This window comes from Ochotona curzoniae, unplaced genomic scaffold (genome assembly GCF_017591425.1).
Source record: "Ochotona curzoniae isolate NIBS_2020 unplaced genomic scaffold, NIBS_Ocur_1.0 contig_1071, whole genome shotgun sequence".
NCBI lineage: Eukaryota > Metazoa > Chordata > Mammalia > Lagomorpha > Ochotonidae > Ochotona > Ochotona curzoniae.
The window spans coordinates 28,531,524-28,550,034 of NW_024464939.1; the positions used below are offsets into that span (position 1 = coordinate 28,531,524).

Here is an 18,511-nt window from a genome sequence, read left to right on the forward strand (position 1 = left end):
ATTTTTTCAATGATTTTTTTATTTAATTGTTAGGCAGATTTTTGGAGATGATCAGAAATAACCATTTGCTCATCCATTAGTTAAATAAACAAAACTGTTTTATGTTCATAATGGAATACTGCTCATAATAAAGAGGGATTAATAAAGACACACTCTGGGGGAATTTCAGACACGTTACACTGATGGAATGAAACTTGACATAAAAGACCAGTTATTTCATGGTCACTTTTACATGATGTTTTGAGAAGACAGGAGTTAGAACAAACAGGTCAGTTGTTGCTGGGGACTGGTTATTGACAGGGAGCACTGACTGCTCAAAGAGCAGTCAAAGAGGACTTGGGGGACATTTTTTAATTAATGTTTTTAGTGTGATTAAAGCAATAGTTCATGACTCCATACAGTTCTCAAAAATCAAATTTTAGTATTTGGTGTCAGTAGCTTTTTATATGAATCATTGCTTGATGAAATGTTTTACTAAAATTTACAATGAGTTCAGATTAAAACAAGCAAATTCTATAGATAATCCTTATGTTTTAAAATTCACAATATTTTTAAGTTTTGGAAGATTTTATAAAATATTATCATATAATAACCCATCCAAAACAAGAGTTTGAGACAGAACTCCATAATCAAGCATAACACTCATACAGCAAAAAAAAAAAAAAAAAAAAAAAAGAATCTTCATTTAGTAGTACTGGTAAATTCTATCAACTGTCTCACTAGCACAAATTCAATGCTGGTTCTAGGTTTTGCTGCTAACATATGACGAAGCAGTTTTTAGGTCTTCAGATCTCATTGAGTTTCAGAATTGTGATTAAGGGGCTGTAGTCCTGTCCAAATGTCTGTAATAATTTGAAATACTAAGATTGATGCCAAAGGAAAGGATTTCTAAAAGGTATGGAGGTATGTGGCTGAAAAGAGAGGTATATCACACAGGGTCAGTTAAATATTATCAAATATAGATTATATATATATGTGTGTGTGTGTGTTTGATTTCCTATTTTTCTGGCGATATGTTAAATTGTACATTTACCGGAACTGCTGCAAGGATAGTAGACAAAATCTAAGATAAAGAAACATCTGGTCTCAAAGATGGACTCCCAATGAAACCATTAAATACATATTGACAATAGGATGCTGGACTGTCTGTCATTGTCTGTACCCACAATGCAAGGATACATGTAGACAGCAGAATGATGGACTTAGGACTGCGTATGAAGGATTTTACTATTGTTTAAATATGGAGGGAATCAGTCGGGGGAGGAGAGCTAGTTTGGGGAGGGGGCAAGGGAAATCCCAGAGTCTATGGAATTGTATCATAAAATAAAAAAGAAAATTAAAAAAGAAAAAAAAAACCAGAAAATTGAAAAAGAAAACACAAGTATCTGATTTCCCCATCTAGAGAAAGAATTTCCCAAAATTGCTTTTGTAATCTACACTATAATAGAAATAATGTTTGGAAATTTTACTGTGTTTGAAATATAATACAAAGCTACCAAACTCAAGACACCCCAACCCCTTACAGACATGATTAAAATAAGCACATTGGTTAAATGAACTAAGTTTCAATTATGAGAACTGCCTTTCTACCACTTTTCTTGTTGTTCTTGTACTAATTCTCTTTAAAATCTTACTTTGCATATAAACTGTGCTCAGTTTGACTGCTGCTTTCTCCATTCATTCTCTGGCCAACTCTTATTCTAGAGATTACCGATGTTTAGAGATATCACATGAAAAACATAAATGAGCAACTCAGTCTATGGGAGAATAGAAAGGCAGGAACACGAGCATTATCAGCAACAACAGTTAACACGTGAGACTTCATCAAAAGTTCATGTAAAAGGATGGAATCGAAAAGTAAGTTCAGTTATGGTCGCATAATGGCTCAAACCACCACTTGAGAGATCCACCTTCTATGTAGGAGTGATTGGGTGAAATTCTGCCTCTGTTTCCAACCTACCTTTCTGCTAACATACTTAGAAAGATGTACTTGAGCCCCAGCTGCCCACCGGGGCGACTCAGATGGAATTCTCTGCTTCTGGCCTCAGTCCTGAACCAGTGCTGACCACTGCAGGCAGTTGAGATGTGCAGATGGGAATGTGCCACTTTTCTCTTCATGTCTTTCTTCTTTAATTAATTTGTAAGTTTTGTAAACATAAAAAAATCAGTGTGGTTCAAAAATTATTTTTTATTTTTTTAAATGTTATTTTTGTAAAATGTTTGTTGATTTGAAAAGCAGAATGACAAGGGGATGTAGGAAGAAAGAAAGAAAGCAACAGTGATCTTCCACCCCCTGGTTTCTGCCCTCAAACGCGGGGAACAGCCCTGACTAGGTCAGACTATGTTGGGAGACCTAGACTTGCCCAAAGCCACTCACTGCAGGCATTTGGGGAGTTTGGGAGTATCACAGCAAACTGGGATTTCTCTCTCCCTCTTTCCTGCCTCTCAAATAAGCATATAAATAAAAAGTTTTTAAAAGAAATTTAAAAATCAACTGCAACTAGGTCTGTCATATGACCTACTCTCTTCTTGCCTCGGAGCGAGAGACAAGATTCTCTAGTGTCTTCTTTGCCGGGCTCAAATCCTCTTAGGCGGGTCCCAGCCTTATGACTTCATGTACGTCTCATTATCTAACAAGGGCCTCATCTGCAAATAACACGATGTTGGAGGTTAGGACAGGAATGTGTGAACTGAATTTTGGGGAAGCACAGGTAAACATATGGTAGTTGTATTCTTGCAAAAAGGACTTTGACTTTTTTTAATAAATCAGTGCTAAATGGGGACTGAAAGTCCTATCACTGAGACTTACTCTCTTCCCTATTGAAGCTTGTAATTAGCTTCCAGCACATTAATACAAATAGACATGCTCAAAAGCCACTAGAAACAAGCCAGAAATGTTAAAGCAATATATGAGTAGACTAATAGCTAATCATGTTATGCAAAGGTCAAGTGTAAGTGCACTTTCAGTGGAAACAGTGGGTACCTCTTCCTAGGGGCAGGAGAAGAAAGGAGGCATGTTGACCTAATCAACTCTAGAAGATTTCGTGGGAGGAGTGGGAATTTGGTAGGAACTATTTGCCAAAGTGTGAAGCTGGTGGTCTCTTGATATCTTAAAAATACATGACTGTGAATTACTGAAATGAAGGTTACTCATTGAAACACACTATAGTCAGGCAGGAGGACTCCTTTTCTTCTACCTTTGGCTGTGAAATCATCCTAAAAGACCATCCTGGTCATGAGACTGACCTCTCACAAAAGTGACAGTCCAAATATGTATTCATTATTGCAATTCCTTGTGATATATCATATTTTGCCTATAAACTCAGATTTTTAAATTCTTATTACAGCAATTACTTTATTTTACTTTTATTTTTTGGTTCATAAAGTCTTTGAAAATATTTAGGGTGAAAGCTAATTTTCTATTTTTAAAAAGCATTTTTTGAGCTTCAAAGAGCTGTAAGAGGACCGGGAACGATGGCTCAATTTGCTAATCCTCCTCTTCAAGAGCCAGAATCCCATGTGGGCACCAGTTCACGTCCTCGCCACTGTGTTTCCCATCCAGCTGTGCTTCCCTTCCAGCTTCTTCCCAGTGGCCTGGGAAACCGGTGGAGGATGATCCAAAGCCTGGGGACCTTGTACCCACATGGGAGACCCAAAAAAGGCTCCTGGTTCCTGGCTTCGGACTGGCTCAGTTCCAGCCATTGCAGCCACAGAATGACAAGATACTCTGGCTCATTATCTAAATGTACTTCACTGTATGCTATCCAAAATTTATGAGAACAGGAGCCGATGCTGTGGCTTAGTGAATTAAGCTCCTGCCTGCAGCATCAGTATCCTGCAAGGGCACCAGTTCCAATTCCAGCTTGTCCCTTTCTAATTCAGATCCCTGCTAATGTGCCTGGGAAATCACTAGAGGATGGTTCAAGTTCTTGGGCCCCTTTACCTATGTAGGAGACCTGGAATAAGCTCTTGGCTGCTGGCTTTGACCTTGTCCAATGCATAGGGTGTGGCCATTTGAGGAGTGAACCAGCAGATGGAAGAATTTCTCTCGTTCTGTCTCTATGTAATTGTGCCTTAAGAAGTATTTTTTCTTTTAAATTTTGAGCACAGAATCTCTTTAAGATGATTAAATAAGTTCAAACTCTGTCCTTTCCATTTTAATAAGGAAGGTGTATTTCACAAAGGGTGTCAGTAGGGACACATGTGATGACAAACTGTCATTCATTGGTTGCAGTGATTTTAAAAGCAGTGCTTGTGGGAAGCTCACAGCTCTGCTTTGGTGGTATGGTCAAGATCGTACAGATGGGGGAGGGAGGATTCTTTAAACTTTTGACTAAATCATTCATGCTCCAGCTTTACATTCGATTCCTCAGGAGTGTCATTTGCAAGTTTTTTTTTTAAAAAAGACTTGATGTGCACGGTTTGAAGACATTGCTCTCTAGACAGATCATCTCTCCTGATGCTTTAGTCATCTCTATGGTAAAAGGGTTTTGCTCTGTTACTTTGTTTTGTTTTAAAACAACAACAACAAACTCCCATCCCAGTTTGTCTCATTCTGGATATAGTTACTAATTTGTGTATGTACTGCGAGTTATGCTTTATATTTTCCTACTGAGGTTCAATGGGCTTAAAAACGGTAGAACATGGAAATAAAAGTGTACTTTTCCCACAAGCTCTTTGAAGCCTCATCGTATTACCTTTCCTGTCTAAATTGAAATGTTGCTGCTGATTCATCATCTGTTTTGGAAAAAAACAATAACAAAATATAGCAATGAATAGATCTCAAAATAAGATACAGAGTGCACACATAAAACAGAATTACCCTCCTCTTCTTTGTATTACTCTGGTTCCTGTTGAGGCCACCATTTCGCAGAAAAATATGAGCCTTGATTGTCCATTTTCCCCCAAAATAGCATTTACTAAGGCAGGAATATCAACTCAGGTAAGCATAATGATTGTTCCTTTCATCTCAGAAATTCCACACCTACTCACCTTCCAATTGACCTTTTATAGATTATTAGTTTGTGTTTTTTTAAAAAAAAATCCAGTTAATTGCGTTGGAAAAACACTTCACTGCTATGCGCCAGCCGGTCCCATGATGCAGCTGCTCCTATTTAAAGGATAATTGTAGCCTCACTCCCCTGCAAGGAACTAATTCTGATTTTGAAAGGATTTGTCTTTACAGTTTATCCTGATGAGAGAGGACTGGATTATTGCCATGTAAAATAGCTGAATAGTCCTATTACAGTTATTATGCCACAAATGTTGTATATTGTTGAAGATCAAAGTACTGTACCACACTCAGTGGTGAGATGCGCAAGCATGGCTCCCTCCCAATATATTTGTAAAAAAAGAAGAAAAAGTGCTGCATTTTATGAGTCATTTAGTACCATGTGAGGTATCTGTGCACCCTGTATCATTTCCTTCAAACTATTCTCATCATTCTAAAATCCTTTATTTTCTGGCTGAAACACTTACAATCCAGTCATTTTTCACTAGTTTCCCTAGGAAATAAACTTCAGCACTCTAGGTTCTCTCATTGTATGATTGCATTTATTGTGTATTATTCTATTTTATATTAAGATTATTTCAACAAAATATTGAATGACCCTGCACACCGATAATTCCTAACGGGTAATGATATGCACATCTGCTGCTCGCTTCGGCAGCACACATACTAAAATTGGAGTGATACAGAGAAGATTAGCATGGCCCCTGTGCAAGGATGATATGTAAACTTGTATGTATGTAGTTGTGCATAAACATATCATTAATCATTAATGACTAATCACACGATATAAATATTATATAGTGAATATATGTATGTATGCAAATTATTAATGACATTCATAGATATAAATATCATCAATGATTTTGAGATAACATACATGTGTACATGTGATATATATATGTATATATATTCTCTAAAACATGTAGAACTCAGTGTCAGTTACCTTCTAAATGAACAAGTAGCTTTTTTACCCCAAAATCTCATTGGAACCACATACATAAAAATGCCTCATGATGTAAGGTGACTCAGAAGTGCCAATGAATGAGATTATCTTCAGTTAAAGATTGTGGCTTCAACTATAGTTAAAATAGAGATAGATTTGCTGAATAATAATTTTGTTCGGTAACATGATTTTAGTTTTAATATTGGGTATTTCAAAATAAATTCCTCTAAATTCAATTTCATCAGCATAGTCAATCTAGAGAAGGCCTGAACCTTTGGAAGAAAAACTCAAAAATCAAACAAACAAAAAAAAAAACTTGTCAAGAAGTGCCATTTTTTGTTGAGTGGCCTTTACGAGACTCTCCTAAATCACAGATAGGATTAGCTGTCTAGCAGATATTTGCCTCAAAGTAACACATTCTGTGAATGTGACTTGGAGACAATTACTGCAAGATTTAGGACTTAACCACAGAATACAAAGAATCCCTAAACACAAAGTGTGTTCAATGAAAACAGCTGAAAGTTTGAAAACACAACGTTTTTGGAAACCATAGTTAAAGATGACCACTCTTGAGGGGACAACAAAAAAAGGAATTGTTTGTAACTTATGGTTGGGTTTTGCAATGTAATGCATAACATTAAATGAGATGACAATATTCAATATAAAGAAAGTAGGACCAGTGCAGGCATTCACAACGTGTGAGTCTTCATGTTATTGCATTAGTGCTGGTACAGACAGGCTTGATTCACAGACACACGACGTTTGCTAATTAGAATATGGAGAGTTTGCTACAGTGGTACAGCAAGCTACTCCTTCATCCTGTGGAGCTGGCATAATATACGGAAGCCAGTTCCAGTCCAGACTGTTTCACTTTTGATCCATCTCTCTGTTTATATATAGCCTGAGAAAGCAGTAGGGGATGGCCCAAGTCCCTAGAATCCTGCACCTATGGGGGAGACTTGAAACAAATTCCTGGCTCCCAGCTTTGAATAAGCTCGGCTGTAGCCATTGCAGCCATTTGGGGAGTTATGAGCAGATGGAAGACATTATCCCATCTCTCTGTAACATCTGCCTTTCAAATCAATCAATCAATAAAACTTAAAGAAAAAAATGTGAAATTCCCAATAAATCCTAATCTGCACCTATATTGAAAAAAAAGGGGGGGTGAGTATTGTCAAACTCCTTCTGTCAAAGAGCACAGCGGACAATGCCATCCTGGGTGTGATGATCTTCACTGTACCCTCGTTAGCATCAGCACAAAATGACAGTCTGGCCTATTTACTAAAATTTCATAATATTATTTTTTCTTTTTGCTCATTTTATCTTTTATGAACCAGTAGCTCTCAATCTTTCCTGAAAATTAAAACCAATTAAAAATTGTTGTGATCAGACACTATCCAAAATGAATGGAATCTGTGAAGATGGAACCCAGGTATAACTACATAAATCGGGCCCGGTGTGGTCGCCTAGTGGCTAAAGTCCTTGCCTTGCACATGCTGGGATCCCATATGGGCGCCAGTATATATCCTAGCTGCTCCACTTCTCTTCTCACTCCATGCCTGTGGCCTGGGAAAGTAGTCAAGGACAACTCAAAGCCTTGGGACCCTGCACCTGCATGGGAGACCCAGAAGAACCTTCTGGCTCTTGGCTTCAGACTGGCACAGCATCAACCATTGCGGCTACTTGGGGAGTGAACCAGCAGATGGAAGATCTTTCTGTTTTTCCTTCACTCTGTAAATCTGTCTTGCCAATAAAAATAACTAAATCTTAAAAGAAAAAATAATTACATAAATGACTCCATGAATCAGACAAGCCTGAAGAAGGGTAGGAGGGGTGGTGCTCCAAATTAAACTGCCACTTCAGTCACCCTCATCTCACACAGAATGCACATTCAAATCCAACCTACTCATGTACAACTCCACTTTGTGCCAATTGCCTAGGAAGGCAGCTGATGAATTCCCACGTGCTTGGGTCCATGTCACCCACATGGGAGACCCTTGGCCAGGTGCAGTTCTGGTTGTTGGGGCAACCTGGAGGGTGGAGGAGCAAATGAGAATCTTTGTCTCTTTCTTTCTCTCTGATGTTGTACCATTCAAGTAAGTACACTGAATACATTTTTTTAAGTTGGAGAAGATTAGAAGACTATAAACTCATCTAAAGTGTGAATTGTATTAAATTGTTTGTGTACTCTCATTTCAAACAGGTACACTCTGCAGAGCATGAGCTTTGCACAGCTACCTGTTTTGCTTTGTTGATGATACAAATGAATGAATGAATGAATGAATGAATGAGTAAGTTCATCCACTCTATGGACTTGAATGTCTTAGAGATTGAAAAGTAATACAGTGTCTCTCTATTCATTTATTTCACAAATTACACTTTATTCTGAGGTTTACTTAATCAGCCCTTCCTAAGTTTTCCTAGAAATATGTGACAGGCCTTGGGAAGAACATTATATACACACAGCATTGGTTTGGTTATACTGAGATGACTGTCCAAGTCTATTTGCTTGTCTCAGTGATTGGGCCGACAGGTTTGTTTCCAACAGCTTCTGCTCCCCTTTACACCACGCCATGCACACACTGGCTTCATTTCCTATACATCACATGGAAGAAACCAGATCATTCATTGAGCAGTGGCATGTACAGGTCCCAGACACTGGGGTTTTCTGGGAAGACAGTAGAGAATATTTATAATGGGGAGCAAAGGGGGAGACTTGATTATGTTCTTGGTGTCAGCACGTTGGTTGAAACATTGTCTAGCCCTGAACCTCTTTGTTTCACTTTCCTGTTATTCACAGGATCCTCAGGCAGAAATCAAACATGATGCTTAGAAAGTTTCTAAAAAACCTAGCTTGGACATGATGTCCTAAGTTGTTAGAAAGCATTGAATTAACGGCATTTATGCTTTTAAAAAGTTACATTTGGGACTGGCACGGTAGCCTAGTGGCTAAAGTCCTCATCTTGCATGTGCCAGGATCCTGTATGGGTGTTGGTTTGTACTCTGTATGCTCCACTTCCCATTCAGGTCCCTGCTTGTGGCCTGGGAAGGCAGTCACGGATGGCCTAAGACTTTGGGACTCTGCACCCCCATGGGAGACCTGGAAGAAGCTCCTGGCCTCAGATTGGCTCAACTCCAGCTGTTGTGGCCACTTGGGGAGTGAACAAGTAGAGGAAGATCTTTCTGTGTCTCTCCTTCTCTCTGTAAGTCTGACTTTGAAATAAAAATAAATCTTTAAAATAATGTTTAATTTGAACCCAAATATTTGAAATCATTATTATGAAGGAAAACACATATGGCCACATTTTAGAATTTACAATTGGATTTTTGAAGTGGATATTAAAAGTTACAAAACTTTATTTACCTTTTATCACAAACATTTTTTTATTATGAGAGTGAGTACATCTGTTAGTTCGTACTTTATTCTGGGTATGGAAAGGAATTCTTTTTCTTACTGATCGCTCTTCCAAAGTGCACTGTGTCAGTGTGGAAGAAGCGCAGCCTTATTTTTGCTATTTAGGAAATTATTAACTGGAACAAACAAAAAGTAATGATGAGAAAGAGAATGTAAAGAACAAAAAGCAATGTTTAACAAAAGAGTTCTGGAAAAAAAGAAAAAGACTGCCACGTAGAGATGTCCAGTGATATAAATTTGATCAGCTCTTCCTGACTTCACAGCCCCGGCCATGCCCCAAAGGTCTGCTTGTATTTGTCAGCACTGTCCACTGCAGAAGGCGAAGAGACAAAGCTTTGGTCAAGTTGCACAGAGTTAACTTGCAACCCACTTGTGTTAGTGTAGGATACTCTCTGGCTCCCAGGACAAGCAGGACAGGCCAAGAACTTGCAGTTTCCATTCTAGAACCTTCTGCACTCTTGGGTCCTGCGGCACGGGGCCACTCTCTCCACGTAAAGCAATTATCCTTCGCCTCTATTTGGTCTTTTCCACCGAGGACACCGGTGCACGGGATAAGTGTCAGATAGCAGCCAAGAGAAGACAAACTATCCCAGCCATCCGGAGACCCGAAGTTGCAAAAGGCCAAGTTGGAAAGCTACAATGGGAAGATTTGGCAGGCTGGATCCTCCTCTCATTTACCTACCAGAAAAATGGGAAGGTGGACTCCGGGTCTTTCGTGGACCGACAGCCAAGAGTGCCACAGGGAGACTAGATGGACAGAGGAGAAACCCACACACCCTTGCTTGCTCATCTGGGCATGTGCTGCTAAATGTGTCCTTCGTAATCCCGCAAATCACTTCTGTGGTCTTTTTTGAGTCCCCAGAGCAGTCCTGCCTCAGCTGGCCTTCTCCAACCCTCCAGTGGGACACCAATCCATCGCACAGAGGTGCGTGGTGCAAGAGGGAAAGAGCAACGGAAGCGGGGCGAATCCCACAGGCCATCCAGCAGGTTGGGAGAACTCCTCACCCTGCCATCACCTGCGGTCCTCGGAGAGCTGGTTGCCCACTCACAGCGCACACAGATGTCGCGCTCCCTGCGGGTTCTCTGCCCATCCCCAGGAGCGGTGCTGCGCAGAGAAAGCGCCTCCACCACGGGGCCCGGAATATGGGGTGGGACGCAGGGACGGGGACTGGGATACCAGCCACTGGGTAGGGGGTGTAGAGGGGCACGGAGAAAAAGAGGTGGAGTCGGCGGCGGAGGGGGTGGAGGGCGGGGTGGGGCTGGCCGGGCCCGGGGGCGGGGCGGCGGGCTGTGCCAACAGCGCCCTCTCGCTGCGCCCTCCCCGCCGCGCCCGCAGGCAGCCCCGGGCTCCGGCTCGCAAAGCCCCTTTGTGTGCATCGCACCGGCCCGGAGGAGCGAGGCTCCCGCACCGGGCAGGCTCCCCGGAGTCCCGCCGCCCCTGCCCGGGCCGGGTCGAGCTCTCCACCTCCAGCCGCCGCCTCCTCCTCCTCCACTCTTCCCTCCTCCAGCCCCGACTCCGAGCCGCAGCCATTGGGCCGCCAGCAGCCCGCGTCCCGCGCGCACCCCACCCCGCCCGACCTGGGGCGCTCGTCCCCCACTCCTGCCCTGTCCCTCTCTTGAGTTCTCCCCCCGCCACCACCACCACCCCACCCCTCACCCCGTCTCCAATCCCGGGCCTCCAAGGTGGAGAAAATAAACTCAAAGCAGAACAACTCAGAGTCTCCAATAAAACGCCCAGTACCTAGAGCCCGCGCGCGTGGACCAGGCGGCACGGGGCGCGGGAGGCGGGGATGGGGGGCGGGGGACCATGAGCGCATGAAGTTACCTGCCCGGCAGCGGCGGGGCCGGGAGGCGGCGGAGCAGGATGCGCGCTCGGCGCCGACGGGTGCGCGCCGCGGCTTGGGGGAGAGTTGAGCGCTTTTTCCCCCCTCTTTTTTTTTTTTTTTTTCTTTTTCTCCTCTTCTTCTTAAACAAACCACAAACGGATGTGAGGGAAGGAAGGTGTTTCTTTTACTCCTGAGCCCAGACACCTCTCTCTGTTCCGTCTAAGCTTGTTTTGCTGAACACTTTTTTTTTTTCAAAAAGGAGAAGAAAAGGAGTTACTTGATGTAAGAGTGAAATGGACGTAAGATTTTATCCACCTCCAGCCCAGCCCGCAGCTGCGCCCGACGCGCCTTGTCTGGGACCTTCTCCCTGCCTGGACCCCTACTATTGCAACAAGGTGAACGCTCTGCTTTTGTTTCCACTGTGTCTGGCTGCTCGGTCCCGGGAGGGGGGCGGCGGCTGCGGCCGGCTGGCTCGGCGAACGGGCCCGGAGCGGCGGACCGGGCCAGCGCGGCGGAGGCCGATCGGGCGCGCTCGGCTCGCAGACCGCTGCAACTCTGCGTGCGCGTGGGGAGTAAATATTATGGAACAGATCCGGGGGTTTGGTAAACACCGCGGTGGTGCAGAAAAGTGACACGATTTGCTCGGATTCTTTCCTTCCTGCTGTTCGCGATTTAGGATCCCAGTCTAGGCTTGATTCGGGGAGGTTATTTATTTATTTAAATAAATAGCGGTAAGCCATGGAATACTTTGGGGGTGTGTCGGGGTCTCGGAACCGAGGCACAGTAAGAGAATTCTGTGTACCTCCCAGTTCCCGCTCTGCCTCCTTCTCTGTGTAGCGCGAAGCTGGGGGGCTCGTGGCACCGCTTTTCCTGCCCAGTGCGAGTTGCTTGGGAGCAGCTGGAGTCGGGGTGCCAGAACCTGAAAGGGTCCCAGCCTCCGCCCCCTCTCCCCCTGCGCTGTGAAGATCGCCCCCGGAACTCTTGGTTTCTCTGACCAGTTGGGCATCTGAGCCCCCGAGTTGGGACGCTGGTCTGCCGACCCGACGCGCAGCAGGCCACCCGAAGCGTAGTTTGAGGGGGCAGATCCCCGTTTGGACGTGCGCGTGAAAATTACCAGTTTGTTGCTAGTTTGGCTAGTGGGTCATATTTAGGTTCAAAGTTCCCGCACCGAGTACAGGGCTGAAGAGGGATTCCAGGTTGCTCCGTACCCACACGGTTCGCTGACTCCGGGCCTTGGGACAGCAGGGACCCGGGGGCAGGAAGATCGGCCGTGACCCGGTGGAGGAATGCCAGCCCTGGTTGCTGCGGAGCCGGGACCGGGCCAGGCGTAGACCGTGAGAGGTTCCTTTTAACTTCCAGCCTGAAGAGGGAGGACAGGAAGGGACAGGCCCCCAAAGCAGCCCAGGGGCCACCGCTGTCCCAGCCTCGGGCTTACTGGATGTGTCTAAGCGTCTTGCCGGGTGACATTTGCCGCAGAGAACTGAGTACTCTGAAATGGAGCGGGACCGGCTAGGTGATGAACCGGCCCGATCCTTAAAACCCTGCAGGCATTTACGGGTCGCTCCCTCTGTGAATTCCCTGGGGGGTGGGGGAAATCAACGGGTCACTCCCCTCCAAAGAGCTTTTTCTTCTTCTTCTTCCTTTTACGCGGTATGGAGGTATTTAGCTGGCTGCGTCTCCAGCACCACGCGACAGACTCGCAGCTCCGAGTTTCGGTCACTCGGGACGCACTCGCGCGTGCACACACAGCGGTGAGTGGAGTGAACCCCACAAAAACATCCACTCCGCGGGGAATCAGTCGTGTGCGACCCGCTGGAAAGGCTGTCCTGTGCGCTGGTGATGCTCAGGCGAGTTGGAAAGAGGGAGATCTTGTGCTAGGCAAGGCAGAAAGGCATTCATCACGGGGCACTCTAACGCGAGGGGCTGGTGGAAAGCAAGGGGGGACTTTGGCAAGCACCGAGGAGTTTATGTGTTGAAGTTTCATTGTTTGCTGGTAGCAGTTCTTGCACTCTCCAACCTCTGTTGCTTCCACATGCAAGGATTGACTGTTTCCCTTCACTCTGCTTGTCACACGAATGCTATTACCACCACTATTACTAATAAAAAATGTCAGCTCTGTCTTAAAGAGTAAAGGGTACCAACAGTAGGTACCAACCGATCAGACCGTTTTGGCAATGAAACTGGACAAATCTTATTAAGTTTATCAGCGATGTTAAGCTCCGAAAAGAAGCTAATGGGTTGGATACATGTTTCACTTGTCATTCTTGGGATTGTAGGGTCAGATCTAATGTAAAAGTTAAATGCTTTGGAAAATCAGGAATTACTTCAATATATTAAATCATTTTCCAATTAAGTGCTTTAAGTAATGTTAGTGAGTTGTGCTGCGAGTTGAATAAATTAATTTAGAAAGTCCTCAGAATTTCTTTACTATCTTATTGAAGTTCCTTTTAAGTCATCCCAAGTATAAGAAGCAAACTGTTCTTTTTAAATGCAAATGAACCACCCTTTCTATAGACTAGTTGCAAGTCCTCTATTTAACTTACCCAGGGAATAATGGATTTTAAAAATGCAAAGTCATAAGACATGCTTCTAATAGTAGCAAAAGACTTCATGGAAATGTTTCTCCTGGGACCCCTTCTCTTGCCCAACCCTGTGTATAGCAGTCCATCAAATATATTTGTCACTGATCGCGGTAGTATTAAATGTTTCTAGGACCCACAAAACTCAGGCACTTGTGTTTGCTACACCAGCAGGATCAGCATGGGAAAAAAAAATCTCTGGCCTGCCCCCACTGTTTTAGTTGCTTAGAGGGTAGTCAGCCAGCACTCATTTTCTTGATGACTCAAATGGTTTGGTAGGGAGAGAGAAGGAAGGGAGAAGTTTGGAAAAGATGTAGGAAGAAATCAGGACCTCCATTTAGTAAAAAGAAGTTGCCCCAAACTTCCTGGAAACAGAGGACCGCAGAGTGAGGCTTGTCTGCTTCAGAGGTGTGCCGAGTATGTAGTTTATCACAAAGAGCAGTCACTTTGTCAGCCCATTTGTTTTACATGGGGTGATAAGATTGAAAGTTACTAATTATCTTTATTTTAAACCTGTCAACACTCTCCCAAAGTTGGTGGGCTCACTCCCAGTGGCACCAGTGTCTTTCAGTGTTTCAGTACCATGAGACTGTAACTCTAGTTTCCCAGTGATATTTTTTCAACGTCAGAGGAGATCCTAATTGAGGTCAATTGCCTTTGTATAGCTTGCAATCTTTAGGAAAGATTTGGAATCTGGGCAAGAGAGGATATGTTATAACAGATAGGAGATATGTAGAATTGTATTTGAGTTTTGGTAAAGCTAATCAGGACACACTGTATTTTTAGTGTAAAATGACGTTAATAAATACACAAATGCTTAGTGCTTGGAAAAATGACTTCTCAGTTGATAACATAAAGGTCAAAGATTCTTTTTTTTGCTGTCATTTCTTGGCCAACATGTCATGGTGGTGATGGCCCGTGTGTCGTATTGAGATGTCTGAAACGCAGTCAATAGCTGAACAATTGGAAAATGAAGTAGAACTTTCTTGATAAGATAATGTTGGCCACAGTAGCCCTAGCCTGATCAGGAACATCTTCGTGTAAGAACAGAAATAAATATTATACTAAACATGTATGCTGGTGGTTTGCAAATTTGGCACATAGCTATTTCTGTATGTCATTTTCAATAGGTAAGGAAAAAATTAGTGCCTGGATTGTTTTAAATATAGGCATAATAATAATTGAGGTTATGGAGAAGGGATGGTGACTTAATAATGGCTTTAGGTGATCCCATGGGGACTTGACTTTGTTCTGGGCACTAATATGTTATCTCAAAAGATTTGAGAGCATGCCAATTTGCAGGCTGGTGATTCCCCCTCATTATGACAAGCAATACAGGGTGATTGCTATATGAAAGTACTACTGTACCTTTAAAATGCTAAGAAAGAAAAATCTATTTTATTTTAAAAATTCAGCTTTATGTATGGGTGACATTTTTCTAATGTTATGGAAGACTATTTTGTACTTTATACTGAGAGTTCAGGCAAGGAAAAAAATCTATTTACAAAATGAAAAAAGTGCTCAGCTGAATGCATTTCACTTTTAAAAATGATATTCTGGTAATGAACTTCATCAAGCAGAGAACATTTCAGTAAAAGTATTAAAGTAGTTCTTATTTCAGTTGCTTCACTTAAAGCTGTGTCACGGTTTCCATTATAAGTTCTTATTTTCAGGTAGCTCCAGTGCAGTCTTCATACAAATATTTGCCAAGGGATAAAAATGAGAATATTTTAGCTTAACAAGTAGACTTTTAAAAACTGGAAAGCACTTGTTAAGAAGCATTGAGCTTATTAATAAAGCACATTTAGTTCATTTTTAGAACTCAAAAGGCAGTTACTGCATACCAGCTGGGTGCAGAACTTTATTCTGAGTGTTAAGAGGGGCAGAGAGAGGAACAGAAATGAGTAAGATCTGGACCCTGACTCTACATGGCTAATCAAGAGAGCAACACACAGACTCACCATGCAGCTGTGTCATTATTGTTGGGACATGTAATCAAGCCAGTGTTCTGGGAATACAGTAGGAGAAGGAACGGGATGAAGCTAGAGGAATCTCCGTTGCTTCTTCAAGTAAATGGCATTTCACTTGACCTTGTAAGTGGACAATAAGGAAAGGGAATATTACTCTTAGGTTCTTGAATTTTCTTTTTTTAACTTCCCATTTCTTTTTATCAAAATAACGTGAGACAGCACAAAATAAGCAGCACATGCATGTGAGAACTTTAGAAAGATTGTGATAAAAATGACATTGAGAGGCATGTTCCTTTTGGTCAAAAATGGTAGCATGTATCCTTACAGAATTTTGAAAAGGTTCATGGAATTGTCTAGTAAGGACAAATGAGGCATGAATTTCGTATTCATGTGGAATGTGATAGCCAGTGAGGACCACGACACACTTTTTTGGCATACTGATTAATTAAGCTATTATTAAACATCTTAAGTTAGGCTCTCACCCCTGCCCTCTCTCCTTCCAGGTGGAGCTAAACTACAAATGCAGTGAGTAACCAAATTCTCACTCTGCGCCACATGGCAATACTGATTCTTCATGAGTAAGAAGTTCTCTCCAGTGACAGCCAAAAGACTTTAGTGAAAGGCTGCAAAAAGCAGGAAATGAGGAACTAAGTGAAGGTGTGACATCACATGCCTGCTGTCTGAGCAGGAACCTGCTGTGGTGGCGAAGGTGAGGAAGAAGGCCTCCCCAGAATACATAGAGTAGGCAGAATCAGGAACAGTTCAGGGACAAGAGGAATGGAAAGATCAAGCCCGTGTTTAGAACAATCACTTGTCATTTTACAGAATGGGTTGGAGGAAGTTCGAGTGGAATTCAAGATGCGATTGTTAGCAAGTGGGTTAAATGTTCATTCCCAATGAGAATTTACCAGAGAGGACTTTCGTGGCGGTAGTTACATGTTAAAATGAACAATTGAGTATGTATTTTTTTTTCTAGTGACTTCTAATTACGGATGAATTATAGTGTACTTTCACCAAAAGGCTGAGTTATGTCAAAATCTAATTTCATAGAGCATGCTGTAGTATATTAATGTACATGTACATTATTTCTTTCATTGATAAGGCATCCATAGGAATGCTTTATGTGTGGTATTAGAAGTACACCTGTTGAGTTAACATCTAATCTGTTATAATTTGGTGCAATATTTACTGAAGCCAATAGTAATTGCTTCCCTGAAATTTCTTGCTCAGTGATAGATATGCGTAGTATTAGCAAATTTGTGAAACCTAGTCAACCCTTTGTATCTGTGAGTTACCAGCCAGAGAAAATGTGTTTTGGGTCTTATGTTGCCTGAATTTCCAAATATCAAAACAGGGAACCCAGAGCATTTGTTTAAGGGACTTGGGCATCCTAGGATGTTTGTATCTCTGAGTAGTTGGAGTCATTTCCCCAGAGATACTGAAAGTGCAGGCATATTCAGAGGTCTCTATCAGAACTTTTCTAGATTATCTGTAATCTCTCAAGAGGTCACATAGCAATATTCTTAAAGTTTTCCACAAAAATTCCCTAATGAATAACAGGGACTTTTTTTTTTACCTCAGGAGTTTTCCGGGGGGCGGGGCGGGGAGCTGAGATGCCTCTGTAATCTATATAAGTTCACATATACTAACATGTCATCTTTAAGAAATACGTAGATTCTGCATTCTGTGGCAAAACACACCCATGTGTGTTTTACTGTAAATATGATAGTCTAAATCACAGCTGAGTCAACTCTGTATCCGGGAAGACAGATCATGATGTTCTGTAGTTCCACTATCTTGCTATGATCTTCTTGGTACCTAGTGGGGAGTTTGAGATTCTGGAAATTACATAGTAGTCTTTGTAATTATTGAAAGTTAGATTGGAGGCCCCGAAGGAATTCTTCTGCTAGGGTGTTTCTTCCATAGAGAATGGAATATTTTGTTCAATCTCAGTCTTTCCCTTTTGATAAAGAATCTAAGGAAAGTACTTGGTGTTAGTCTAAACTGAAAGACAGTTAGCTGCCTCTCACTCGTTGCTCTTACCGTAGGCAGAGTGATATTATGCTCTGTGCTTTGAAAGGAGGTGGTGGTGGAGAAAAAAGAAGATCACATGTCCCCTGTGTAGATGAAAGAAAAATTCTTTAGTTTCTGCCACAAACTGGTGGTGGTAAGGAATGGAAGCAGGCAGTCAAATCAACGTGTTTGAATTTGTTAGCCGTTAGTAGACAGCCCAACCTGGTGAGGATTTGGGAAAAATCTAAGGAAAAAAAGGCACCAGGAGGGAACAAACGAGTAGGGTGTTAACTTGGAGGTAGAGTTGGCTCAGGTGTAGGACATAATGAGGCCTGTTACATAACCCTTGGATATGGGTTCCTTCCTGCCTGCCTCTCGTGGGAGACACACTTTTAAGATAATTGACTTTAAGATCCCTTTAAATTCCTTTCTTCAATGCCTTTTCGCCAGATCGCTCCCATCCCCCTCACTGTCTGTCTGCAGTGTGCTTCTGTTTCAGGGCAGAACCCTCTGCTGCTTACTCCATCAAAAGGACACACTTGGGTGGGCCTAAACCTGTCCGTGAGTGGCTTGATGGGTCTCAGGTGTGTGTGTGTAGTGTGCGTGTCTCTGTGTATGTACAGGATTATCCAGTAAATGCCAATCTACTTGCCCTCCACAGGACACCATTCAGTCATGGGTTTGTTTGGACTCATCTTTATCCCTCAACCCCTTAACCTATCCCTACAACATTTAAGCCTGAATCTCTTTTTGA

At 42.6% G+C, this 18,511-nt stretch overlaps 1 non-coding gene and 1 pseudogene across 1 annotated transcript; one reads left to right on the top strand and one right to left on the bottom strand.

Annotated features, from left to right (window-relative positions):
• The window catches only part of LOC121164892, a 227,064-nt pseudogene extending 215,878 nt beyond the window's left edge, over nt 1-11,186 (bottom strand).
• Nucleotides 5,654-5,760, top strand: LOC121166764. The gene has a single exon (XR_005885475.1). It is a non-coding gene; the product is annotated as a U6 spliceosomal RNA (small nuclear RNA).
• Nucleotides 11,187-18,511: the final 7,325 nt, after the last annotated feature.